This window comes from Neodiprion fabricii, chromosome 5 (genome assembly GCF_021155785.1).
Source record: "Neodiprion fabricii isolate iyNeoFabr1 chromosome 5, iyNeoFabr1.1, whole genome shotgun sequence".
NCBI classification, from domain to species: domain Eukaryota; kingdom Metazoa; phylum Arthropoda; class Insecta; order Hymenoptera; family Diprionidae; genus Neodiprion; species Neodiprion fabricii.
In genome coordinates, this window is record NC_060243.1 from 13976790 (window position 1) to 14004501 (window position 27712).

Here is a 27712-nt window from a genome sequence, read left to right on the forward strand (position 1 = left end):
GAGATCTTCTCAGTTAGAAAATCGCAGTGTTGGCGAAAACAACGATTCTGTTTCAATTGCGATATCGTCGTCGACGTTGCCGATGAGACGATTGCGTCGCAAGGAGTAGCGCTAGGGAGGCCCACCGAGGACCCGGTTTCTACCGCTCGTGACGGTAAGTCCGGATGATTGTCCGTACGCTGTGACGTAGCAGGGAGTTGTCGCGTATAAATACGTTGTGCGCGAGTGGTATATCAAAATTTCCTTGTGTTAGAATTCATGATGGATGATACCAGTGAGAACGAGGCAGCTCTTCTCGAGGGCTGTGCTGCCTGCGAGAAGTTGGCGATTGCGGGAGAGGCAGGGGTGAATGAGACGATGGTGAACGATATGACCGCCGAGGAGCCGATTTCTGTCGGAGCTCGTGACGGTAAGTCCGGATGATTTGTCTGTACGATATGCCGTATATCATGGAGTACCCGTGTGTAAATACGATGTGCGTGAGCGGTGTTCCAAGAGTTCTAGAATTCTTCTTTCACGGATGTACTGAAGGTTATTGTGTCCGTTGCAGAAATCGATTCATCACAGACGTCGACCTTAGTGTTGTCACGTCCAGGTCCGTCAGGAGTGTTGGAAATTCAAGGTATATAGGAAAAGTTTGAAAACAAAAAATGCAGACTAGGTATTTTGATATGAACTCACGAGCAATTTCTTCTCTGGTGGGGGCGGGTAATTAGATCCGGTCGATGCTCATGAGCCGGCGGTAGCAGAAGGAGAAGAAGACAATTATTCCATATCCCCAATGGATGAGGCGATAATATTCTCGTGGCCGCAGACACCCGAGAATGAAATATTCACTCAGATGAGTTATACTCCGCCGGCGATGGACGAGGATATTTTTTAGGGGAGCTAATCACGCGGGTACTCTAGGGTGTGCGTTTCTAGTAAAACCGCGAAATTCAACTATACTTGCGGATTGACGACGCTTTACCATGGGGGTTTAGTCTTATTTTTGTTTTATATGTACAACAGGGGGTCTTATGCAAACTGTCGGACCGTTTCGCGTGAACGAGGGCGCCAATACCTCGGGCATACAGATCGTCGGGGGTAGGGCCCGGAGGGCTCCGAATTGCGATTCTGACGAAACACAGACAGCTTCCGATGTGGCGTTTGAATTCGATGACGATGCTGACGACGACGAGACAGAGGGTGCATACTCTGCAAACATGGGGAGAGAATCGGGGCTGGAGAGTGAAGCCGCGAGCGAGAAGGAGTCAAGTCAGGCACCCGATGACGGGGCTGATTCACTGGGTAACCGTTTCACGGTTATCGGTGAATCAACGAAATTCATTCGTAAATTCGCGGTCACAGGGCGTGAGTTGCGAATGTAGATTACGGCCCCTGAATCGGGTGTTAATCTAGTGGAGTGGCTGGAGGACGCGTTCAGAGACCTGCATGCTTATGCCGTAGCAACGTGTCGGAGTAGCGACTACATAGGTTTCACGTTTAGCGCGGAGAGTTTTAATCATGGTACTGCGTGGTTATCGTTCCGGCCGGTGAGGGATTCGCGGTACACTGACCTCTGGAAGTTAGTTTTCAGCGTAGCCCAGAGCGCATCAGAGTTTGGCGTCGACAGCGTCTTCACCGTGACGGTACACAGTGTTGGAGTACCGGAGGGTCGCGGAAAGCCAAAGCCGATCACGCACGCGGGGGTACTTAAAAAATCCGTCGTGCAGATTGTCAACAGTGACGGGTTGGGTTTACCTCGTGCCCTCGTTGTAGCCAAGGCTCACGCCGAGAGAGGCCCGAACCGCAGTGGCGCTCTGCACGAGCATTACGAGATGGTGAGATTCGCTAGGTCCAGTTTCCAGCGTGCAGAAGCGCGTAATCTTGTTGCTAACGCCGGTGTCGAGATTCCGCCAACGGGGTGCACAGTGCATGAAATCGCACAGTTCCAGAACTATCTGGCACGCGAGGGATTCCTCATCTCAGTGTACGAGTTGAGGAGGCTAGGTACCGGCGAAGCGGCATTTTACGACGGTACTGCCGTGGTGAGAGCAAACGGAACAGGCGATGTCAGGCACCGATTGAATCTGCTGTATTATCCCGAAGAACAGCATTATTGCCCAATTGTAAATTTAACCGCGGCGGCAGCAGGGGCCTTTTTCTGTCAACCCTGCAATAGGAAATTCAACAACGGGTACGAACACCGATGTTCCGTAAAGTGCCCGCAGTGCCTCGCATCGCCACCGTACAACAGCCAGTCTCGCGAAATCGAGTGTCCCGATTACAGACGCGTGTTTCGCGGTAACGGTTGTCTGGAGTACCACCGCAGGATCGGCACCTTCAGTCCGCGTCGTTCCGTTTGTGCAACGCTGCGTATATGCCGGAATTGCAAGCGATTCGTAAATCTTTCGCGGAGGGCACACATTTGTGAAACTCGTTTTTGCGTCACGTGCCGCTGCAACCCGTACAATCACTACTGCTTCATGACGCCGCTAAAAGACGCGACAAGACCGAAACGTTACATCTTTATTTTTTATGATTTCGAAACGCAGCAATGCGAGACGGTAGACGGTGACGCGACGACAAACATACATGTGCCGAACTTGTGCGTAGCGCAACAAGTGTGTACGCAATGTATCCACGATCCCGATATATCGAACGGCTGTTCCGCTTGCGGGCTCGTACGTGAGTTCGTTTTCAGGAGGGAACCGGTGAAGGAGTTGGTAGACTTTGCTACTCGGCCCGTTCAGGACTTTGCCCGCATCGTATGCATTGCGCACAATGCAAAAGGTTTTGACGCGCAATCCATACTGCGGCATATGGTTGAGCGGGATGGAAACCCGCCGCAGGTCATCCTAAGCGGCAGTAAGATCATTATGCTCGAAACGGGTCACACCCTGCCACCGGGCGGCTATCGTCTTGCCGATGCCCAGTCTCGTAAGGCTCTGGAGTGGTTGGTCGTGAAAGAGCGCGAGCTGAGTATTGACATCAGGCATGCCGGAAACGGACGTCAGTTTCGGATTCCGGAGAAGGGTCCCAAGATGGACGGATACCATGTCGCGGGCGACGGTACGCGACATGTCCACGAGTTTCACGGTTGTTTCTGGCACGGCTGTCGTAAATGTTTACGAATCAACCACGATAGGCGTAGCGTCAACGGCGAGACGTTGGATAGGCGTTACGAGGAAACTCGTTCAAAGATCAGCCGTATGCGCGAATTGGGTTACCGCGTGACGGAACAGTGGGAATGCGAGTTTGATCGGAGCTTGAGGGAGAACGAGGAGATGAAGGAGTACGTGGCAACACACCCGCTGATCGCTGGCACTGCCACGAGTGAAGCACTCAATCCGCGTGATGCGTTCTACGGCGGTCGAACGGGGAACTCTTCCCGATACTACGAGGTGAAAACAGATGCAACGGGCAACGCGTACGAGGCAAGACGATACGTCGATGTTTGCTCGTTGTATCCGTTCATCTGTAAGAATGGAAGGTTCCCTGTTGGCCACCCGACGGTCTACGTTGGAGAGGAGTGTAAGCTCTTGACAGGGTCGAGCGGTTGCGACATCACGCGAGTTGAGGGGCTCATCAAGTGCCGAGTTTTACCGCCTTGCAATCTTTATCACCCTGTTTTGCCGGTGCGCATGCATGACAAACTCATGTTTGCCTTGTGCCGCTCATGTTGTCAGAGTTTGAACCAGGACGAGTCTAGACATGATGACGAGGCTGCGCGAGAATTCAAGGGCACGTGGGTGTCGATCGAATTAAAAAAAGCCGTGGAAATGGGATACAAGATCAGGAGCATAAGCGAGATCTGGTCGTATACGGTGACATCGTTTGACCCGACTACTCGTCAAGGTGGGCACTTCGCCGGCTATATCGACACCTTCCTCAAGATTAAGCAAGAGGCAAGCGGCTGGCCTGCTGAATGCGAGGACGAGTCGGCTCGAATGCGCTACCTTGATGAGTATGAGCGGGTCGAGGGTATACGGCTAGATCGCGACCGTATTGCCAAAAATTCCGGCATGCGATCAGTTTCCAAATTATGCTTAAATTCGTTTTGGGGCAAGTTCGGGCAACGCGAGAATCTGGTAAAAACAGAGGTTATAAAGACGCGTCAGCTGCTGCTCGAGCTTTTGACCAACCCTGAAGTCGAGGTGTCCGGTTTGCTGCCCGTGAACGACGAAGTGTTGTACGTGCGTTGGTCGCACGCGCAACACAGCGTTGAACCGTCAGCGCTGGCAAACGTCGTGATTGCCTCGTACACCACTGCCCAGGCTCGGCTGAAGCTCTTCTCGTTCCTTGAGAAGCTCGATCGGCGCGTGCTCTATTACGACACCGATTCAGTAATTTATACCCGAAACCTCCGAAGGCCAAACGAGTATGAACCTCCCACGGGTAACTTTCTTGGCGACCTGACGGGCGAGTTGGCGTCTTACGGCCGTGGGAGTTTCATACGCGCTTTCGTCTCGGGAGGGCCAAAATTCTATGCTTTCATCATTAAACGTCCGAATGGTGAAGAGGTGGAAATTTGCAAGGTGAAAGGCATATCACGGAATCACGCAACGAGCTCGAAAATCAACTTCGAGGCCATCAAGCGGATGGTGGTAGAAGCCGCTGCACCCATTCCCTTGGAGTATCGCGCCATTCGCCGAACGAAACTGCACGCAGTCGTGACGCGCTCCGAGCACAAAACGTGTAAACCGGTGTACGTGAAAAGGCGTTGTTGCGTCACGAGTTTCGATACGCTGCCCTACGGTTATCGCACTGGATGATGACGAAGATCCCAGACTCCGAGCAGTTGCACACCACAGCTTCCGTCTTGTCACCCTGCGGTTGTACAGACACCCAGACGGCAAGCCACGCGCGCGTTTGAGCGACAGATAGATTGACAGACAAACAAATAGACGGACAGACAGAGGACACCGAAGGGATTCTTACCCCAACCGCCTGTTATTCCAACCGGCGAGACGCCAGGCCAACCCATCAGATACTCTCTTGTATGTGTCCCGCCAAACTGTATAAAGGTTAGTACCACGCTTAAACCCTACGCATGAAAAATTGTGAAAAAATCTCGCATTGCTCGTAAAAATTCATCTCGTAAACCGCGGCGGGGCGCGCTGTTTTCAAGCTGATATCACTGCGCGCACGCGTAAGAATAAGCTCATGGCGTACGCGCCTCACTCACAATCAGCTCGACCGCGACCGCGCTGATGAGCTCGTACCTGCGCGGTTACGCTTCCGCGTGCGCTTGAATAAGCTCATGGTCAGCGCACGAAAGGAGTGCCGCCGCCGCCGCGAGCAAGCTAGCGTAGTAAAAGAACGTGTTTTCAATTGTTTCAATTTTTTATAGATCCCGCATTATCCCTGGATTCTTCTTCTTCTTCTTCTTCTTCTTGTTCGATGACGGACACACGTTGGAAACATCCGTTTTCGGCCATTGTAGCCGGGCCATCAGGATGCGGTAAATCAAATTTCGTCAAGAACTTTCTGCGTCGTGGAATGTCAATGTGCGACACAAGATTTAGTCGTGTGATATGGTACTTTGACGAATGGCAGCCGTTGTACGACGGGGACAAGAGTATAGAGTACCGCGAGGGGTTACCGCAACACGCTGATTACGAGGGTGACAAAAAACCGAAACTCTTGGTAATCGACGATCTGATGCGAGAGGCTTCAAACAATGTCGTCGTTGATCTTTTTACCAAGGTCTGTCATCATAAGAACCTCAGCGTTTTCTACATAACACAAAATCTCTTTCACAAGGGCAACGGTCAACGAAATATTTCCCTCAACGCAAACTACATAGTCTTCTTCAAAAATCCACGGGATCGTGTCCAAATTCAACACCTTGCCAGTCAGGTGTATCCCGAAGATCCGAGGTTTCTTCAAGAGGCCTATCACGACGCTACCGCAGCGCCACACGGATATCTGCTTTTCGACCTGAAGCAATCCACTCCGGAGAATTGCCGTTTCCGATCAAACATCTTCCCTTCGGACGATAATCACTATGTCTACGTTCCGCGAAAGGATATAAAGGTCACCAATGCGCACCGGGTTCCAGTCGTTCAGCTGTGATGCCTCGAATACGCCGTACCGTGTCTGGTCGCAGAGCTCGTGCCGATTTCACCAAAGCAAACGCAGTAGCGCTGCACGCTCTGCAGAAATTGAACCCGTTGCAGAGATCGGCATTGCTACGCACGGCCGACAATTCGCTGGTGAAGACTATTTGTGAGTGTGCATTAAACACCTTGGAGGGTAACGTAGCACTGTCCAGAATTCAGAAAAATCGTCTGGCACGTCATAAACAGACATTACGGCAGTTGGCCAGCAACCGGGGTACCTGGAAGTCCAAAAAACGTTTTCTTGTTCAACGTGGGAATGGATTTCTCACCCTCTTGCTCGCTCCATTACTCGGGACTTTAGCTTCCAGCCTCTTTTCCAAGGAGCAAAATGGAACGTACAAAGAAGATGGTTTTAATTCCTATGGAGAGTATGGAGAGATTTCAACAACACGTCAGCGAGGGTATAGCCACTACGCTTTCACCTGGAAATACAACTACCACACACACCGATCCCGTTTCAAGACTCGACAACGAGATAAAGGACATCTTGAACAAACCGTCGAAAGACGACGCAGAAAAATGGAAACTCTATCGGCAGGTACTTCAACGATATTTGTTTTTTGCAAACGACGCACGCAAACCCATGAAATTAGACGTTCTCGAGGAAAAAAAGATGGAGGAAGAGGAGGAGGAGGAAGAAGAAGACGGAAACACAGCCGAAGAATCAATGATATCTCCCACCGTAGCTGCGAGTCCTGGCAACGTTCAAGCGCGCGCAAAGAAAGTCGCGTCAGCGGTACCAAAGAAGTATCGTGCAAAGGCCGAAATGCTGATGCGCGAACTCGGCAGCGTACCGGAACGATCTTACCGGGATGCCGTAGGAACCGTCTCGTTAGACGGCGCTACAGTTCCCGGCGCAAACATCGTCGACCTGGTCAATCATGCCATGCGATCTAGGAAGACTTTTACTCCTACAGGGGCTGGTCAGTTTGCACGGTTTCTTCAGACGATCAACGTACCCCGAGAATACGTGGGGAACGATACGCTGTGGAAAGACATACGCTCATTCGACACTCCGGGTCTACCGACGGTAACATCGCAACAACTATCGACACACACCAGTAGTTCCCCGACGAAGCGACGAAGTTCCGCAAACGTTACACCCGTAACTAGCCGTTCTCACGGCGCAGGATACGCTCTACGCAAACGCGCCACCGGAGCAAAATCCGGTTGGAAAACACTTCGGCTGAAGAAAAATGACGACTCTTCTTGAAGAAACGTATTACAATCCCTCGCATACTGCCGTTCACGCGGGAGCACGAATTCTGGAAGATGTTGCACGCGAAAACAACTCTCGCGATTCGGTGAGAAAATGGCTGGCAGCTCAGGATGCCTACACCTGACACAAGCCCGTGCACAGGAAATTTCCGAGAGCAAGGTACAACGTTTCCAACATAGACGACGTATGGGAAGCTGACCTGGCTGACCTGAGTTCCATGAAGAGCCGCAACAACGCTTTTCGCTATCTCCTGGTGGTCATCGATGTATTGAGCAAGTACGCATGGGTGGTCCCGCTGAAACGAAAGACAGCCGCAACCGTTGCTGAAGATTTCGAGCAAGTGTTACACACTACGCCGCGCAGACCCGACCTACTGCAAACGGACAAAGATAAAGCATTTGTCGGGAGTGCTTTTCAGAAGATACTTCGCGACAGCGAAATACGATATCGTGTTACTCGTAATCCCGATGTGAAAGCAGCTATCGTGGAGCGATTCAATCGTACACTCAAAGAACGCCTGTGGCGTTACTTCACGTATAAAAAGACGCAACGCTACGTCGATGTTTAGCCACAAATCGTGCAAGCCTACAACAATACAGTTCACTCAAGCATCGGCATGGCGCCGTCGGAAGTGACGCTTCGCAATGCTGCTACAGCACGTGCCCACATGGAAAAGCGTTATCCTCCGCGTCCAAATGGCAAACTGAGATTCCATAAGAATGATTTTGTACGAATTAGTAAAACCAAGGGAACATTTGAAAAAGGCTACGCGGCAAACTGGAGCGAAGAATTATTCAAGATCCGACGAGTGCTTGCACCTTCACCGATAGTGTACGTCTTGGAAGATCTCAACGGCGAAGTAATCGACGGCTTGTTCTACGACCCTGAACTTCAGCGTGTGGAGGGGGAACCACGGGGATGATGAAATAGCGTGTTATTGCAGCATGTCTCGCAGTCGTTGAGTGTTCACCGTTCGACTCGTGCATCAAAGAAAATGTCCCGGGATCAGTTTTACCTAACTTTACCGAGCAACAGCTCGATGCAGTTTTTTCCGGAGAATCGGACGTGCTGTTACATTACCCAGTTACCGCGTCAGATTCAACTAACGGGAGACTGGGAAGTCGGGCTGGCCGAAATTCATTATCCACTTACGTTTGAACACCCTCGGGGGTATGCGCCAGTGAAAAATGAAACGATACCCTGTGTCACGCATTACAATACTCCTGGGGAAGGTGCAGTTGAGGTATCAGATTGCAAGAGTAGTATATATATGAGAGTTCTGGACCAAAACCCCCCCTAGTTTCCCCCTAGCTCCCCCCCCTAGCTCCCCCCCCCCCCCCCCCCCGTGTATATATGAGAGTTCTAACTCAAAGATGGCGGCGCTCCCCCCTAGTTCCCCCATAGCTCCCCCTAGCTCCCCCCTAGCCCCCCCCCCCTGAACCGCGGTGCAACCCCCCCCCCCCCCCCCCGGTCATTTTTGGCGGCTATTCCGATAGGATTTGACACACACACACGCACACACACACACACACACAAAATAATTCCTGTCGAGACTTGTTTGGCGCCGGAAAGCCGCACATAAATCAGATAAGGCAAGAACCCGCTAGATCTATTGAAAAAATTCCAGGAAATGACCCCTGAAGGAAGGTTTAAAATGGCGTTTTGAATGCTTTTAACAATTTTTTTATTTAACACCAATTACATTTAGTTTTCTTATTGTATTCTCAATTATCTTATTCTAAATTTTAACGAGTAAAATTATACATATTATTTTCAATATCCATATTGATTAAACATATTGTTATTCCAAAATAGACTTAAACCAATTTTTTAACAGTACCACTGATCGGATTATATTCAACAATGCGATCATGCAAGATCATGCAGTGGGCAGAAGTGTGTGGTGGGAACGTAGTGCTAGAGTCAAATTCCAATCGAATGTCCACAGGTCCCCAGTTTTCAATGTTTCGTTCTGCTTGGAGCAATCGATGACGATAAGGGGAGCTTGGTTTGTAAATTCACGCCTCGATAGCAAAGGCCCAGCTTCTTTCTTATAGTAGCTCATTTGAAACCGAACATACATATCATAGAGAATGGCGGGGGATGTGCAGGCTCGGACTTGTTCGCTATAAAGAGTCGTAAAACCCAAAACTGTGTGTACACATACCATCCGGTGAAGAGCGGGCAAGATAAGATTTTTCTTACACCAAACACTGTTCGCTACCTGCTTTTCGTTGACCGATTTTTCACACCACATGGCCCACGCTGCTTAAAGACTCATAAAACTCAAAAACTACATTAGGCGGCAGTGGGTTCGTGGAGAGGGGGAGGGGGAGGGGGTGAAAACCTGTTCCAACACGCTTTAAGGCAAGATGCAGCTGCGGAACTGGGTGACTTCAAACTGGCAGATAAACCGCAAAAATTTAGGGATGGTGGGGGCGGGGACTGCGGACCCCAGCCGTCTTTCGCGTCATTTTTTACATGAATTTCATCTTCTCTGCAGAGTCGGGAGGGCGATAAAACCCAAAAATTTAGGGATGGCGGGATGGGTAAAGGGTGGGCCCAGTTGCCTCTGACGTCATTTTTCCCTCCGAGATGCGCAGAACGCAGTGCGCACCGCATCTCTGACGTCATTTTACCCTCCGATATGCGCAGAACGCAGTGCGCACAGTTCCCAAATTCTTGCGATCTATCGGCCTATATAAATATAAGCTCAACGCATCCGATGCAGACTCGTCAGTCGTACACGATACGTGCAAGTCAAAAAAGTTATACAAAGTTCAGCTTATATCAACGTCAAAGTCATGGCAGTCGAAGCGTATATGGGACTTGCGGAGCAGATGGAGAGGACGTACAATTTGCTGAGAGAGCAACCACCCGGAGAAGAGAATGACGCCGTCATCAATCATTGGGCTGATATTGGAATTGCGAATATCCAAGTTCTGCGCGATATTTCCATGCAACGAGGAACAACCGTTGGTGCGAAAATACGGATCCAACATACGATTGCACTCCTGCAATCTTGGGTGACGAAGATCAAGCAGTTGCAGCAGCGCACAGTGGTGACGGGTGGAAATATCGGTACTCCTGCGGGTGTACAATGGGACGACGTGGATAGCGCTTTTGCCAGCCGAATCAGAACGGGGGTTGTCACAAATCTCCGTCATAAAAATTTGGACGCCTTTCTGGACGATGTGCAGCGCGTCGTCACCGAGAAGTTGGAGCTGATACTGCGCGAGGAGGGAAATGTGAAGGTTAACATCATATTATCGTGCAAATTCGAAAATGCCAAGCACGAAGAGATCTCCACTGAAGTTAAGAGTTTCAACACCTCCAACGTGGCGATTCTCCTCCCATCAAGCGATATAAATGGTTGGTTTATACGTGCACGGGGTGATCTGCAGTCAAAGGTGGAAGATTTCGAGCAACGCGATTCCGGCTGGAGTATGATTGAGATCCTTAACATCGCTGTAAATATCAATCGCTACCAGCCTCTCGCCGCGGGAGCTTCAACATTCGTCGACCTGCCCCAAGACATTCGACATAAAAAGGCTGTGATTAACGTGAGGAACGAGGACGAAAGATGCCTTCTCTGGTCCGTCACAGCAGCCCTCCACCCGGTCAACACCCACACCGATAGGACTCACAACTATCGTCGATATATTTCCGAGTTGGACTGTACAGGTATCAATTTCCCTGCTACTCTACATGATGTGAAAAAGCTTGAGAGATTGAATAATTTGCGCATCAATGTATATGGAATAGAATCTCAAACTTTTTCGCATCATGCAAAATCAAATAAAAGCGTCATCGTGCCAATTTATTTGAGTAAAAATTTGCATAGCGTAAACATTGACACGATCCATCTTCTAATGGTTGAGAGTAATCCGGAAGACGATATGACTGGTGAGTTTGCACCGAGATTCCACTTTGCTTGGATTAAAGATCTTTCCCGATTGGTGAGCAAACAATTGTCTGATCATAATGGCCAGCTGTTTTTATGTGACAATTGTTTGTGCCACTTTAGCGTGAAACATGCCTACGACAATCATCGACAAGATTGTATTACGCTAAATAAAGTACGCATGGAGTTTCCCAAGTGTAAAGATTTAGTATTTTCCAATTTTCAAAACAAAGGCACCGTTCCATTTGTCGTATACGCCGATCTCGAATGTATATTAATCCCTGAACCTGTGGATGAATTTGAAACTCGTAAGACTTGTGAAATTCAAAAGCATATCCCGCACAGTGTAGCGTACTATGTACATTGCGCGTACGATGAGACTTTATCGGAGTTTCACGGTAAACGCGGTGTCGATTGCATAGATTGGTTTATGAAACAGCTTAAAGATTTATCAATTCAAGTAGAGTCACGCATCAAAAACATAATTCCGATGGAGTCTCTTACCCAAGTGCAACGCGATCGTCACATGCACGCAAAGAATTGTTATATTTGTGAAAAACCGTTTACCCCTGAGGAGAAAAAGTGTTACGATCACTGTCACTTCACGGGTAAATATCGTGGTCCTGCTCATAATCGGTGTAATTTGAATTTCAGAGAGTCGCACACAATTCCAATAGTTTTCCACAATTTGTCCGGTTACGATTCTCACTTTTTAATAAAATCTCTCGCGTCAACTTTTCCCGGTAAAATTACACTGCTACCCATAAATAAGGAAAAATACATATCCTTCACGAAACGCGTCGATGGAACAATGATGCACTTGAGATTCATCGATTCGTTTCGATTTATGGCTAGCAGTATCGATAAACTTTCCAAATATTTGACCGATACTGATAAACGCATAACACGTAAATTTTATAATAACCCGACTCAGTTCAGTTTGATGACCCGCAAAGGCGTTTTTCCCTATGAATACGTCGATTGTTGGGGGAAACTCGATGAACCGCGATTACCTGCAAAGAAGCATTTCTACTCGCACCTCTGCGATGCAAATATTTCAGACACCGATTACGAGCACGCGAAAACTGTTTGGAGGGAATTCCATTTAGAGTCATTGGGGGGCTACTCAGATTTATATTTAAAGACCGATGTTCTTTTGCTTGCCGATATTTTCGAAAATTTCCGCGCTAGCTGCTTCAAAACATACAATTTAGATCCGTTGCACTACTACACTGCACCGGGGCTTGCTTTTGACGCGATGCTCAAGCACACTAATGTAAATTTGCAACTTTTAGACAACCCTGAAATGGTATTATTTATTGAAAGAGCCATTCGAGGCGGCGTAGCGCAATGTTCTAATCGACACGCTCGGGCCAATAATAGATTCATGGGAATAGATTTTGATCCAAACAAAGCGGAATCGTATCTCATGTATTTTGACGTGATTAACCTGTACGGCGCAGCTATGAGCGTGCATTTACCAATCGGTTCGTTCGAGTGGGAGTATCAGCACATCGATATAACGAACCATCCGGACGATTCACCGATCGGCTACTTTCTGGAGGTAGATTTGGACTACCCTGTAGAACTCCACGGGGATCACAAAGACTTACCTCTTTGTCCCGAACATTTTACTCCTCCAGGTAGTAAAAATGCCAAACTCGCGACCACCCTTCACCCCAAAACAAAGTATATATTGCACTATAGAAATTTGAAACAGTGTTTGAGTTTAGGATTGAAATTAACGAAAGTGCATAGAATTTTGAAGTTTGCGCAATCTCCATGGCTCGAGCCTTACATCACGCTCAATACAGACATGCGTAAGCAATCTAGGAATGAATTTGAGAAAAACTTTTACAAACTCATGAATAACGCTGTGTTCGGCAAGACTATGGAGAATGTGCGAAATCATAAAGATGTTAAATTGGTTACAAAATGGGAGGGAAAAGGTGGCGCGAGAACGCTTATTGCCCGAGCAAACTTTCACAGCTGCACCGTATTTGACACTGATATGGTTATCATTGAAATGAATCGTGTCAAAGTTCACTTCGCCAAACCTATTTACGTCGGCGCATCAATTCTAGATCTGTCAAAAATCTTTCTCTACGAATTCCACTATAATTATATTAAAACCAACTTTTCGAATAAACAGGCTAAATTGATGTATACCGACACAGACAGCCTTATTTATCAATTCAATGTGCCTAATATCTACGATATCATCAAACGTGATGTAGATACAATGTTTGACACCTCTGACTATCCGCCCGACAATGTGTATGGTATTCCCCTTAAAAACAAAAAACAACTAGGGCTAATGAAGGATGAAAATAATGGTAAAATTATGACAGAGTTTGTGGGACTGCGAGCAAAGCTGTACACATTTACTACGATGGGTGAGGATGGGGAAAAATATGACAGTGGCGTAAAAGTGAGTAAGCGTGCCAAGGGTGTAAGAAATTCATTGATAAATAGCATCACGTTTGATGATTATAAGCGCTGTCTGACGGCTTACCGAGAGTTGACTCTTCCACAGTGTTTAATACGCAGCAAAAAACACGAAGTAAGCACGATCGTACAAAAAAAATTGGCACTGAGTTGGCAGGATGACAAGCGGCAATTGATACCTGGACAGACTGACACCATACCTTGGGGGTTTGTCCCAGCCCCCCAATAGCTATAGGATAAACTGTAGACATAGAATTGATGTAAATATTTGATGTTTGACGCCTCGAACGATCTACGATATATTAATACGATACGATAATTTAATGGATTTGAAGTTTCAAAATGCGAATTCATATACTCGACAATTGTTTATTTATTTATTATTGATATATCAAGCAATTATTCATATTTATTCGTTTACCACGAGAAAAGTTTTCAGAAAATGAAAAAAAATTTTCAGGAAACGAAAAAAACTTTTCAGGAAACGAAAAAAACTTTTCAGAAAATGAAAAAAACTTTTCAGAAAACGAAAAAAAGTTTTCAGAAAATGAAAAAAAGTTTTCCAAAAAATAAAATGTGTAATAATCGTATGGCAAAATTGCATATTATCATTATTATTATCACTATTATTATTATCATTATTATTATTATTATTATTATTATTATTATTTTCGTAGTACAGAGTATGGCACATGTGCGCACAAAGGAGATAAAATGTGGAAATATTTGTATATTCAAAATCTTTTATTGTAATTCGGAAAATACATACAAATTATGTTACATGTCTGTTTTATTCATCCAACTATTGTGCGAATTATCAAAACCCAACCACTTCACATAGAACAGATTCCCCCGTTTGCGTAACACTTTCTCCACAAGGTAGCCGTCGGGATATTTCACTTTGGTGAGCTCTTCCTCGTAGAAGCCCCCCTCGATGGGATGATCTTGATAATCGGTAAGTTTGTAGGTGGGTGGATTGGTATTTTTCACCTCACTCACGGTGAATATTTCTGTCGTCCAATTGGGTGTATAGCCTTTTTCGAATACATTCTTGTACTTGCTGATTCGAACTTGATCGCCTACACTGGATTTCCGCGCTCGATCACTTCGTTTGATTTGCCGAGGCTTGTACACGCTACGATACAGCTGTTTTTCATTATCCGTGCTAACATCCACCGGTTTCATCCGAATCGTGCGATGTTTGGTGTTGTTATAGGACTTCATTAAATCATCCAAAATATTAATCCACTTGTGAAATCCTAGGAGAGTAAACCACATCCACATTCTATTTTTTCAATGTTCGACTAAAAACGTTCGCATATCGACGCCTTTATGTTGCTGAGTGTCAAATACATGTTGATATTGTGCTGCATCATGAGGGCTTTCAATTTGCTGTTGTGAAATTCTTTGCATCGATCAACGTATAGATGTGCAGGTATACGGCTCTGGGTTAGCACAGATTTCATAGCAGCAGCCGCATCTTTCCCCCCACCACGGATGAGGATGAAACAAAAATGTGACAACGGTGTTAAAGTGGGTAAGCGTGTCAAGGATGCGAAAACTGCAACGATAAATAACATCACGTTTAATGATCATAAGAACCGTCTGAGGGGCTTACCAAGAGTTGATCAACCCCACAGTGCTTAATACATAGTAAAAAAATGCGAGGTTAGCTCCAATGTACTGAAAAATTGATCATGAGTTGACAAGACGGTAATATGCAACCGATACCTGGGCAAACAGGCACCAGAACTTGGAGGGTGTGCTGCAACCCCGCAATAAACTAGCCGCAGGCTGGAACTGAGGGCATAGGACCGTTGTAAATATATGCGTTTGACATCCATGGCGATAGTTCATGAGGCAGAGACGTTTCGCCGGCAATACGATATTGAGCAGATCGAAGTTTTAAAATTCGAATACCGTGTAAACTCATGTATTCATCAATTATTTATTTATTTATTATTAATATATTGAACAATTATTCATATTTATTCGTTTACCACGAGAAAAATTTTCAGAAAATGGAAAAAAGTTTCCAGAAAACGAAAAAAAGTTTTCAGAAAATGAAAAAAAGTTTCCAGAAAACGAAGAAAAATTTCAGAAAATGAAAAAAAGTTCATCAAAAAATAAAATGAGCATTAATCGTATGGAAAAATTATAGATTATCATTATTATTATTATTATCATCATCATTATTATCATCATTTGAAGGCCTTTGATCACGGCAGGCGATGGTGGAGGTGCCCCCTGCTACCAGGGTCCGGCACTATCGACGTCGAGGCTACCTGCAGCCCTTCTCTTCCGCAGTCTAGGAGGACCGCGATCCTCGCCCCTTCCAAGGTCGTCGCAAGAACTGTCATTGCTCGCGAAGTAATGACCCCCGGATTTAGAGTTCGCATGATTGAGCTACGCATACGACGTCCTGGCGCGGAGCTTCAGGGGCGGCTGTGTCCTAGCATTTCACAAGTGGACTAATATTTTGGCTGTGCCGCCCCGAAGCTCCGCGCCAGGACGTCGTATGCGTAGCTCAATCATGCGAACTCTAAATCCGGGGGTCATTACTTCGCGAGCAATGACAGTTCTTGCGACGACCTTGGAAGGGGCGAGGATCGCGGTCCTCCTAGACTGCGGAAGAGAAGGGCTGCAGGTAGCCTCGACGTCGATAGTGCCGGACCCTGGTAGCAGGGGGCACCTCCACCATCGCCTGCCGTGATCAAAGGCCTTCAAATGATGATAATAATGATGATGATAATAATAATAATAATGATAATCTATAATTTTTCCATACGATTAATGCTCATTTTATTTTTTGATGAACTTTTTTTCATTTTCTGAAATTTTTCTTCGTTTTCTGGAAACTTTTTTTCATTTTCTGAAAACTTTTTTTCGTTTTCAGGAAACTTTTTTCCATTTTCTGAAAATTTTTCTCGTGGTAAACGAATAAATATGAATAATTGTTCAATATATTAATAATAAATAAATAAATAATTGATGAATACATGAGTTTACACGGTATTCGAATTTTAAAACTTCGATCTGCTCAATATCGTATTGCCGGCGAAACGTCTCTGCCTCATGAACTATCGCCATGGATGTCAAACGCATATATTTACAACGGTCCTATGCCCTCAGTTCCAGCCTGCGGCTAGTTTATTGCGGGGTTGCAGCACACCCTCCAAGTTCTGGTGCCTGTTTGCCCAGGTATCGGTTGCATATTACCGTCTTGTCAACTCATGATCAATTTTTCAGTACATTGGAGCTAACCTCGCATTTTTTTACTATGTATTAAGCACTGTGGGGTTGATCAACTCTTGGTAAGCCCCTCAGACGGTTCTTATGATCATTAAACGTGATGTTATTTATCGTTGCAGTTTTCGCATCCTTGACACGCTTACCCACTTTAACACCGTTGTCACATTTTTGTTTCATCCTCATCCGTGGTGGGGGGAAAGATGCGGCTGCTGCTATGAAATCTGTGCTAACCCAGAGCCGTATACCTGCACATCTATACGTTGATCGATGCAAAGAATTTCACAACAGCAAATTGAAAGCCCTCATGATGCAGCACAATATCAACATGTATTTGACACTCAGCAACATAAAGGCGTCGATATGCGAACGTTTTTAGTCGAACATTGAAAAAATAGAATGTGGATGTGGTTTACTCTCCTAGGATTTCACAAGTGGATTAATATTTTGGATGATTTAATGAAGTCCTATAACAACACCAAACATCGCACGATTCGGATGAAACCGGTGGATGTTAGCACGGATAATGAAAAACAGCTGTATCGTAGCGTGTACAAGCCTCGGCAAATCAAACGAAGTGATCGAGCGCGGAAATCCAGTGTAGGCGATCAAGTTCGAATCAGCAAGTACAAGAATGTATTCGAAAAAGGCTATACACCCAATTGGACGACAGAAATATTCACCGTGAGTGAGGTGAAAAATACCAATCCACCCACCTACAAACTTACCGATTATCAAGATCATCCCATCGAGGGGGGCTTCTACGAGGAAGAGCTCACCAAAGTGAAATATCCCGACGGCTACCTTGTGGAGAAAGTGTTACGCAAACGGGGGAATCTGTTCTATGTGAAGTGGTTGGGTTTTGATAATTCGCACAATAGTTGGATGAATAAAACAGACATGTAACATAATTTGTATGTATTTTCCGAATTACAATAAAAGATTTTGAATATACAAATATTTCCACATTTTATCTCCTTTGTGCGCACATGTGCCATACTCTGTACTACGAAAATAATAATAATAATAATAATAATAATAATAATGATAATAATAATAGTGATAATAATAATGATAATATGCAATTTTGCCATACGATTATTACACATTTTATTTTTTGGAAAACTTTTTTTCATTTTCTGAAAACTTTTTTTCGTTTTCTGAAAAGTTTTTTTCATTTTCTGAAAAGTTTTTTTCGTTTCCTGAAAAGTTTTTTTCGTTTCCTGAAAATTTTTTTTCATTTTCTGAAAACTTTTCTCGTGGTAAACGAATAAATATGAATAATTGCTTGATATATCAATAATAAATAAATAAACAATTGTCGAGTATATGAATTCGCATTTTGAAACTTCAAATCCATTAAATTATCGTATCGTATTAATATATCGTAGATCGTTCGAGGCGTCAAACATCAAATATTTACATCAATTCTATGTCTACAGTTTATCCTATAGCTATTGGGGGGCTGGGACAAACCCCCAAGGTATGGTGTCAGTCTGTCCAGGTATCAATTGCCGCTTGTCATCCTGCCAACTCAGTGCCAATTTTTTTTGTACGATCGTGCTTACTTCGTGTTTTTTGCTGCGTATTAAACACTGTGGAAGAGTCAACTCTCGGTAAGCCGTCAGACAGCGCTTATAATCATCAAACGTGATGCTATTTATCAATGAATTTCTTACACCCTTGGCACGCTTACTCACTTTTACGCCACTGTCATATTTTTCCCCATCCTCACCCATCGTAGTAAATGTGTACAGCTTTGCTCGCAGTCCCACAAACTCTGTCATAATTTTACCATTATTTTCATCCTTCATTAGCCCTAGTTGTTTTTTGTTTTTAAGGGGAATACCATACACATTGTCGGGCGGATAGTCAGAGGTGTCAAACATTGTATCTACATCACGTTTGATGATATCGTAGATATTAGGCACATTGAATTGATAAATAAGGCTGTCTGTGTCGGTATACATCAATTTAGCCTGTTTATTCGAAAAGTTGGTTTTAATATAATTATAGTGGAATTCGTAGAGAAAGATTTTTGACAGATCTAGAATTGATGCGCCGACGTAAATAGGTTTGGCGAAGTGAACTTTGACACGATTCATTTCAATGATAACCATATCAGTGTCAAATACGGTGCAGCTGTGAAAGTTTGCTCGGGCAATAAGCGTTCTCGCGCCACCTTTTCCCTCCCATTTTGTAACCAATTTAACATCTTTATGATTTCGCACATTCTCCATAGTCTTGCCGAACACAGCGTTATTCATGAGTTTGTAAAAGTTTTTCTCAAATTCATTCCTAGATTGCTTACGCATGTCTGTATTGAGCGTGATGTAAGGCTCGAGCCATGGAGATTGCGCAAACTTCAAAATTCTATGCACTTTCGTTAATTTCAATCCTAAACTCAAACACTGTTTCAAATTTCTATAGTGCAATATATACTTTGTTTTGGGGTGAAGGGTGGTCGCGAGTTTGGCATTTTTACTACCTGGAGGAGTAAAATGTTCGGGACAAAGAGGTAAGTCTTTGTGATCCCCGTGGAGTTCTACAGGGTAGTCCAAATCTACCTCCAGAAAGTAGCCGATCGGTGAATCGTCCGGATGGTTCGTTATATCGATGTGCTGATACTCCCACTCGAACGAACCGATTGGTAAATGCACGCTCATAGCTGCGCCGTACAGGTTAATCACGTCAAAATACATGAGATACGATTCCGCTTTGTTTGGATCAAAATCTATTCCCATGAATCTATTATTGGCCCGAGCGTGTCGATTAGAACATTGCGCTACGCCGCCTCGAATGGCTCTTTCAATAAATAATACCATTTCAGGGTTGTCTAAAAGTTGCAAATTTACATTAGTGTGCTTGAGCATCGCGTCAAAAGCAAGCCCCGGTGCAGTGTAGTAGTGCAACGGATCTAAATTGTATGTTTTGAAGCAGCTAGCGCGGAAATTTTCGAAAATATCGGCAAGCAAAAGAACATCGGTCTTTAAATATAAATCTGAGTAGCCCCCCAATGACTCTAAATGGAATTCCCTCCAAACAGTTTTCGCGTGCTCGTAATCGGTGTCTGAAATATTTGCATCGCAGAGGTGCGAGTAGAAATGCTTCTTTGCAGGTAATCGCGGTTCATCAAGTTTCCCCCAACAATCGACGTATTCATAGGGAAAAACGCCTTTGCGGGTCATCAAACTGAACTGAGTCGGGTTATTATAAAATTTACGTGTTATGCGTTTATCAGTATCGGTCAAATATTTGGAAAGTTTATCGATACTGCTAGCCATAAATCGAAACGAATCGATGAATCTCAAGTGCATCATTGTTCCATCGACGCGTTTCGTGAAGGATATGTATTTTTCCTTATTTATGGGTAGCAGTGTAATTTTACCGGGAAAAGTTGACGCGAGAGATTTTATTAAAAAGTGAGAATCGTAACCGGACAAATTGTGGAAAACTATTGGAATTGTGTGCGACTCTCTGAAATTCAAATTACACCGATTATGAGCAGGACCACGATATTTACCCGTGAAGTGACAGTGATCGTAACACTTTTTCTCCTCAGGGGTAAACGGTTTTTCACAAATATAACAATTCTTTGCGTGCATGTGACGATCGCGTTGCACTTGGGTAAGAGACTCCATCGGAATTATGTTTTTGATGCGTGACTCTACTTGAATTGATAAATCTTTAAGCTGTTTCATAAACCAATCTATGCAATCGACACCGCGTTTACCGTGAAACTCCGATAAAGTCTCATCGTACGCGCAATGTACATAGTACGCTACACTGTGCGGGATATGCTTTTGAATTTCACAAGTCTTACGAGTTTCAAATTCATCCACAGGTTCAGGGATTAATATACATTCGAGATCGGCGTATACGACAAATGGAACGGTGCCTTTGTTTTGAAAATTGGAAAATACTAAATCTTTACACTTGGGAAACTCCATGCGTACTTTATTTAGCGTAATACAATCTTGTCGATGATTGTCGTAGGCATGTTTCACGCTAAAGTGGCACAAACAATTGTCACATAAAAACAGCTGGCCATTATGATCAGACAATTGTTTGCTCACCAATCGGGAAAGATCTTTAATCCAAGCAAAGTGGAATCTCGGTGCAAACTCACCAGTCATATCGTCTTCCGGATTACTCTCAACCATTAGAAGATGGATCGTGTCAATGTTTACGCTATGCAAATTTTTACTCAAATAAATTGGCACGATGACGCTTTTATTTGATTTTGCATGATGCGAAAAAGTTTGAGATTCTATTCCATATACATTGATGCGCAAATTATTCAATCTCTCAAGCTTTTTCACATCATGTAGAGTAGCAGGGAAATTGATACCTGTACAGTCCAACTCGGAAATATATCGACGATAGTTGTGAGTCCTATCGGTGTGGGTGTTGACCGGGTGGAGGGCTGCTGTGACGGACCAGAGAAGGCATCTTTCGTCCTCGTTCCTCACGTTAATCACAGCCTTTTTATGTCGAATGTCTTGGGGCAGGTCGACGAATGTTGAAGCTCCCGCGGCGAGAGGCTGGTAGCGATTGATATTTACAGCGATGTTAAGGATCTCAATCATACTCCAGCCGGAATCGCGTTGCTCGAAATCTTCCACCTTTGACTGCAGATCACCCCGTGCACGTATAAACCAACCATTTATATCGCTTGATGGGAGGAGAATCGCCACGTTGGAGGTGTTGAAACTCTTAACTTCAGTGGAGATCTCTTCGTGCTTGGCATTTTCGAATTTGCACGATAATATGATGTTAACCTTCACATTTCCCTCCTCGCGCAGTATCAGCTCCAACTTCTCGGTGACGACGCGCTGCACATCGTCCAGAAAGGCGTCCAAATTTTTATGACGGAGATTTGTGACAACCCCCGTTCTGATTCGGCTGGCAAAAGCGCTATCCACGTCGTCCCATTGTACACCCGCAGGAGTACCGATATTTCCACCCGTCACCACTGTGCGCTGCTGCAACTGCTTGATCTTCGTCACCCAAGATTGCAGGAGTGCAATCGTATGTTGGATCCGTATTTTCGCACCAACGGTTGTTCCTCGTTGCATGGAAATATCGCGCAGAACTTGGATATTCGCAATTCCAATATCAGCCCAATGATTGATGACGGCGTCATTCTCTTCTCCGGGTGGTTGCTCTCTCAGCAAATTGTACGTCCTCTCCATCTGCTCCGCAAGTCCCATATACGCTTCGACTGCCATGACTTTGACGTTGATATAAGCTGAACTTTGTATAACTTTTTTGACTTGCACGTATCGTGTACGACTGACGAGTCTGCATCGGATGCGTTGAGCTTATATTTATATAGGCCGATAGATCGCAAGAATTTGGGAACTGTGCGCACTGCGTTCTGCGCATATCGGAGGGTAAAATGACGTCAGAGATGCGGTGCGCACTGCGTTCTGCGCATCTCGGAGGGAAAAATGACGTCAGAGGCAACTGGGCCCACCCTTTACCCATCCCGCCATCCCTAAATTTTTGGGTTTTATCGCCCTCCCGACTCTGCAGAGAAGATGAAATTCATGTAAAAAATGACGCGAAAGACGGCTGGGGTCCGCAGTCCCCGCCCCCACCATCCCTAAATTTTTGCGGTTTATCTGCCAGTTTGAAGTCACCCAGTTCCGCAGCTGCATCTTGCCTTAAAGCGTGTTGGAACAGGTTTTCACCCCCTCCCCCTCCCCCTCTCCACGAACCCACTGCCGCCTAATGTAGTTTTTGAGTTTTATGAGTCTTTAAGCAGCGTGGGCCATGTGGTGTGAAAAATCGGTCAACGAAAAGCAGGTAGCGAACAGTGTTTGGTGTAAGAAAAATCTTATCTTGCCCGCTCTTCACCGGATGGTATGTGTACACACAGTTTTGGGTTTTACGACTCTTTATAGCGAACAAGTCCGAGCCTGCACATCCCCCGCCATTCTCTATGATATGTATGTTCGGTTTCAAATGAGCTACTATAAGAAAGAAGCTGGGCCTTTGCTATCGAGGCGTGAATTTACAAACCAAGCTCCCCTTATCGTCATCGATTGCTCCAAGCAGAACGAAACATTGAAAACTGGGGACCTGTGGACATTCGATTGGAATTTGACTCTAGCACTACGTTCCCACCACACACTTCTGCCCACTGCATGATCTTGCATGATCGCATTGTTGAATATAATCCGATCAGTGGTACTGTTAAAAAATTGGTTTAAGTCTATTTTGGAATAACAATATGTTTAATCAATATGGATATTGAAAATAATATGTATAATTTTACTCGTTAAAATTTAGAATAAGATAATTGAGAATACAATAAGAAAACTAAATGTAATTGGTGTTAAATAAAAAAATTGTTAAAAGCATTCAAAACGCCATTTTAAACCTTCCTTCAGGGGTCATTTCCTGGAATTTTTTCAATAGATCTAGCGGGTTCTTGCCTTATCTGATTTATGTGCGGCTTTCCGGCGCCAAACAAGTCTCGACAGGAATTATTTTGTGTGTGTGTGTGTGTGTGCGTGTGTGTGTGTCAAATCCTATCGGAATAGCCGCCAAAAATGACCGGGGGGGGGGGGGGGGGTTGCACCGCGGTTCAGGGGGGGGGGGCTAGGGGGGAGCTAGGGGGAGCTATGGGGGAACTAGGGGGGAGCGCCGCCATCTTTGAGTTAGAACTCTCATATATACACGGGGGGGGGGGGGGGGGAGCTAGGGGGGGGAGCTAGGGGGGGGAGCTAGGGGGGAACTAGGGGGGGTTTTGGTCCAGAACTCTCATATATATACTACTTGCAAGCTATCCGAAACCAACAAATCATCAAGGATCCCCGGCTGCCAGATGTTTATTTATTGCGATCTGGTGGAACCATGTATCGTTGGAGATGTTTACGCCCCGCTGTTACGAGTCATTCAAACATGCGGCAAAGACAATATCTTACAAGGCGAATTAGAGATGAAAACACTATCGCCACTGTACTACGTACCACTGATGCTCACGAACTTCCAAACCATCGAGATCGATATAAGAGATCAATTCGGTAGTCCAGCACCATTCACGAGCGGGACACTGACGGTAACGCTGCATTTTAGACGCGTTCAGTAATTGACTGGAATCACAGGAGTCGCTAGGCAAAAGAGAGAGAGGGAAAACATACCAGGTACGACATGGCTCATTATATACAACATTACGAAAATCAGCTCGGCGGTGGAGGCATTGAGACGGTTTACCGAGGAACACCGCATCAACGCGGGCACGGAATCGGCAGCTTCATGGGAGGCCTGTTTCGTCGAATACTACCTCTGCTGTCCAGTGGTGCTCGCGCGGTCGAAAGAGAAGCACTACGTGCAGGGATGAACGTCATGACAGACGTTAGAAACGACACTTCGTTCAAACAGGCAGTCAAGAGTCGATTCATAGAATCAGGACACAAATTGAAAAGAGCTGCTGAAGAAAAAATTGATAAACTCATGAAGGGTAGCGGTTATAAAAGCCGAGCCGGCGGATTAGCGCGTCAGTCAAACATTACCCGCGTCAACAGACTTGTCGGCGCGCACCGTGCAGCTGGTACTACGAGAAAAATTAGACGAAGGTCGAAAAAGAAAACATCGGCCAAGATACCCAAGCGTGCCGGAACCGTCAAGAAAACTAAGCGGAAAAAGTGTTGTAAAAAACGGGACCTTGCAGACATATTCGGACCCCGGTAAGCCCACGCACCGCTCGTCTTTAATCTAAACATCAACAATGGCCTTCCTGCACGCGCACTCGGGTGAGTGTATGAAGTCGGAACTGGATTTGTTTTCTCTACCACCAACGCAGACGTGTATTGAGGCTGGTCAATGGGTACACTACAAGCCCGTATCATCTCTAACCGACGATTCCCCGATTGAATTTGTTGTACCTGGAAACGGTGATGAGTACATCGATTTGACACACACTATGCTTAGCATACGAGTGAAGCTACAACCGTCTGCTCCTACCCCACCGGCAGGCGAAGGCAACGCGGCTACACCGCATGCTGCTCCGGTAAACAATCTGCTTCACTCGATGTTTAATCAAGTCGATATATTCTTCAATCGAAAACTAGTCTCGCCAGCCAACAACTCTTACGCCTATCGAGTATATATAGAGACTCTACTGAATTACGCACCCCCCGCCAAAAAATCCCATCTTTCTTCGGCTCTATGGTACGACAGCGAGGATAGAGTATCGGATGTATACGACGCCGACGCCGTCCGTGCTGACCGAGGTTTCATCGAACGCAAACGGATCATGAGCAATGCACGTACCGTTGATCTGATTGGACATCTGCACTGTGACGTATTTAATTAAGACAAATTTTTAATCAACGGAGTGGAACTGCGTCTTCGACTTGTGAGATCAAGAGACAGTTTTTGCATCATGGAAGCCGAAAATCACCACAAGCTGCACATACTGGAAACTTCACTGCTCGTTCGCCGAATGAAGATCAGCCCTGGAATCTTACTGGCGCACGCACGGACGCTAGCCAAAGGTACGGCAAAATATCCCGTAACCAGAGTCGAGGTGAAGTCTTTCACCATACACGCAGGAGTACAGGCAGAAACACTGGACAATGTCATAGTCGGACAACTACCGAAACGAGTGATAATCGGTTTTGTCAGCAATAAAGCCTTCAACGGCGACAGACAGCGCAATCTGTTTAATTTTCAGAACTACTCTTTGAATTTCCTGTCGTTGTACGTCGACGGGGTGCAAGTCCCATCGAAGCCGCTACAGATGAGTTTTGGCAAAGACGATCTCTACGTGGACGCTTATCACACCCTCTTCTCCGGTACGGGGATTCATTTTCTGAACGAAGGAAACGGTATCGGCCGGCAGCAGTTCGCCAAAGGAAATTGTCTATCGGCTTTTGACCTAACCCCCGATCTCTCAGCCAACTGTACATCGCACTGGTCGCTCATCAAACATGGAACTCTCAGGGTCGAAGTGCGGTTCGACGATGCTCTCAAAGAAACTGTTAATTGCCTAGTGTACGCTGAATTTGATAATCTCATTGAAGTTGATGCTGCACGTCAGGTCATTACAGATTTTTCGGGCTGAGAAAGAGAGGGAGATCACGCCCCTCCTATCACGACCGCTTCTATGACATACCAGGTGGTGATTTCCGTTAGAGAGAACACTGTGACTACACCACGCCAACGTCTTCAAGGGGAGCAACAGACCGGCTGGAGACACCCGATAAACAAAAATTGAGACGGGGATTGTAACACAAGGCTGTATATAATCACCCGTAACTACGGTGCCGAGCCAGTCAGCATTCAAACTACGTCACTGCAGGTTCGCTCTTCCAGCTCTCTATACATTCGACTACATTCTTTCAAGTTCAAGTATGGATTACGTGATAGATATTCAAGGATTTCGAAATATGTATGGTAAATTTATACCGAAAGAGGTGGCAGTCGTCACCATCGATCACCGCTACTCGGCGCATTGGTTAATAGAACCGCCATATCCCTTCACGGATCTGCCGCTCAAAGAACGCGGCGTGAACAATTACGTAACCTGCTACCGTCATGGCATCGAGTGGTTTGAAGGTGATATCTCGCTGGTTCAATTGGACATTAACCTCCGAGAAATCGCACGTAACGCTCATCGAATCTTTGCCCGTGGACACGATAAATGTAAATATATTGAAAGTAGTACCGCGCGTCAAATATTCAACTTGGAGGACATTGATTGCCCGGCGTTCGACAAACTGGAACGGTCTTCGGTATGGTGCTTCTTCCACGGCGTTAAGAAGGAGGAATTTTTCAAATGTGTGATGAACAACGCACTCAAACTGAAGAAATGGATCAACAATAAGGATATTCCAACTAAATACGAATATACAGAAGCATTGTCAGCCAGTAAGCCCAAAATCACCGGAGAGGATAGTTCGACTGGTAATCAGCCACTGCAGGTACCAAAAAGAAATTTCACGCTACAAGCAGTAACACCAGAGTCAGTCGTTTCACTGAAAATCTCTCCTAATCCGTCTGCGCCTACGTCAGACGGCGAAGTTACCGTTCCCTACGAAATACTTACTACTGCGATTGACTCACATACCTCCTCACAACCTTCTACGAGTGGTATGATTATCTCCGATAACGAGGGCGAAGAAAAAGAAGAAGGAGAAGAAGACGAGGTACAAAATGGACAGTCTACAGATATGGAGCGCGATGCCGGCGATTCCGAACGGGAAGACCGGGGTTTTTGCAGCGGATCAGATACCCCTCATCTGGACACGCCCGACAGCCTTTGTGTCAAACACGGATGATCACACACGCCCCGGTAGCCACTGGGTAGCATTTTTCGTCAGTTCCTCCGGACACGGTACATACTTCGACAGCTTTGGATTACCACCATTCGTCCTTCACTATAAGCGGACTTTACGAAGAAATTGCAGACGATACGTCTGGAACGACAGACAGCTTCAAAGCCTCACTTCTGATGTATGTGGACAATTTTGTATTATGTTTATGCACTTTATGGCTGCTGGTTTTTCTCTGCGGGATTTTCTCAATATATTTACTCCTGACCTCGAAAGAAACGATCGTATCGCAGAATTATTCCACAACCGAATAGCCCATGTCACAAAACGCAAAACTAACACCATCAATTCAAATCACATTTATCCTGTAAGTTGTCTTCAATGTTGTACCTCTAAGAATTGTAATGTTGCTGATAACAAGGCTAGTAAATAAAAAAAACCTTGATAACATATCTTGTGTAATTATAAGAACATTGTAATTATCACTTAGTCGTTATCT

The 27712-nt window shown here is 45.5% G+C and overlaps 1 protein-coding gene across 3 annotated transcripts in view; it reads left to right on the forward strand.

Moving 5' to 3' along the window:
- The window catches only part of LOC124183578 (sodium/calcium exchanger 1), a 1216563-nt gene that overhangs the window by 1032620 nt on the left and 156231 nt on the right, over nt 1-27712 (forward strand). The window lies entirely within an intron of this gene.